The sequence below is a fragment of the Limulus polyphemus genome, unplaced genomic scaffold, assembly GCF_000517525.1.
Source record: "Limulus polyphemus unplaced genomic scaffold, Limulus_polyphemus-2.1.2 Scaffold36, whole genome shotgun sequence".
NCBI classification, from domain to species: Eukaryota; Metazoa; Arthropoda; class Merostomata; order Xiphosura; family Limulidae; genus Limulus; species Limulus polyphemus.
Genome location: NW_013665646.1, coordinates 961,902 through 963,709, shown reverse-complemented (window position 1 = coordinate 963,709; position 1,808 = coordinate 961,902). Strand labels below are relative to the sequence as shown.

At 26.6% G+C, this 1,808-nt stretch overlaps 2 protein-coding genes across 2 annotated transcripts in view; one reads left to right on the top strand and one right to left on the bottom strand.

Annotated features, from left to right (window-relative positions):
* Positions 1 to 1,808, top strand: part of LOC106460897 (cholecystokinin receptor-like) — a 73,645-nt gene that overhangs the window by 15,444 nt on the left and 56,393 nt on the right. The gene's annotated exons all lie outside the window — the stretch shown is intronic.
* LOC111086214 (vicilin-like seed storage protein At2g18540) overlaps positions 1 to 1,808 on the bottom strand; it is a 5,853-nt gene that overhangs the window by 2,933 nt on the left and 1,112 nt on the right. The window lies entirely within an intron of this gene.

Here is a 1,808-nt window from a genome sequence, read left to right as displayed (position 1 = left end):
TAATAGTAATTATGACCAACTTATAGATATGTCGTGGAAGCAAGATCCAGAATGGCCGTCGTAATAGGGTTACCATTAAGTACAATAGTACTTAATACTAAGGATCGTGATGAAATAAAATAACGCCCATAAAATTCGCCCTTTTGAAACCACCGTTAACATTTCCGAATACTAACAATGACTATTTCATAGTATTCCATTGGCTGAGCAAAACTAAAGCTTATTGTATTTATAAATTCGCCTAAGTCGCTATATACGTGTTTATGAACCGAATCAACATTTCACTATTTCAACGAATTTTCATCTAAGTAAGTGTCTTTCCAGGCAAGCGTCATAGAACTCTTCCGCCTGGGGTCCCAATGATTCCTTTCTTGTACCGAAATTGATACTAGTATATATATATATATAAAACCAACTATGCGCTACTTTGGACATATAATCAGATTTGAGGGTAGGTTGATAGAGATCCTGAGGAGTAATAAATCGAATCTGGTATACGCGTGCCCCAAGCTTGATATTGCTAGCGCACAAAACTATAGCTGATAAAAAGGAAATAAAGAAGTATAATAAAAAAACTTAGAATTTTATAAAGATAAGTATGGGTCGACATATACGTAACCTAGCTAGCTATTGTAATGGAAAGTTTTAATGCCACACAAAGTATTGAAACAAGAAAGTCAAAACTACAAATATTGAATTACTTAAAATTAAAATAAAAAATCCTTACTTTGGCTAAATCTAATATAATTACAGTGATTTGCTAAAGTATGGATTTTTTTTAAATTTTAAGTAACTTAGTTTGTAGTTTTGTAGTTATTGAGTTACTTAAAGTTAAAATAAAAAATCATTACTTTGGCTCAGACTAATATAATTACAGTGATTTGCTAAAGTATGGATTTTTTTTAAAATTTTAAGTAACTTAGTTTTTTAGTTTTGTAGTTATTGAGTTACTTAAAGTTAAAATAAAAAATCATTACTTTGGCTCAGACTAATATAATTACAGCGATTTGCTAAAGTATGGATTATTTTTTAAAATTTTAAGTAACTTAGTTTTGTAATTATTGAGTTACTTAAAGTTAAAATAAAAAATCATTACTTTGGCTCAGACTAATATAATTACAGTGATTTGCTAAAGTATGGATTTTTGTTTTAAAATTTTAAGTAACTTAGTTTTGTAGTTATTGAGTTACTTAAAGTTAAAATAAAAAATCCTTACTTTGGCTCAGTTTAATATAATTACAGTGATTTGCTAAAGTATGGATTATTTTTTTTTAAATTTTAAGTAACTTAGTTTGTAGTTTTGAAGTTATTGAGTTACTTAAAATTAAAATAAAAAAATCTTACTTTGGCTCAGACTAATATAATTACAGCGATTTGCTAAAGTATGGATTATATTTTTTTAAATTTTAAGTAACTTAGTTTTGTAGTTTTGATTGTCTTGTTTCAAATTTTTTTTATATATCGAGCCATACTTGTCTTTATGAAAGTAAAAAAAATAACTGTTATTCTTGTTTCAACTTGACTCCCTCCCTGAAAATATTATATAAATATATCTGTATCTCGCATCAAAAAAGTGCACAATTGTTTCATATTGTGTTTCATATCTGCTTCGTTATCATAAATTATTATATATACAATATTATATAAATATATCTGTATCTCGCATCAAAAAGTGCACAATTGTTTCATATTGTGTTTCATATCTGCTTCGTTATCATAGTATTATTATATATACAATATATATAAATATATCTAGTATCTACGCAATCAAAAAGTTGACAACAATTGTTTACAATAATTTGTATTTC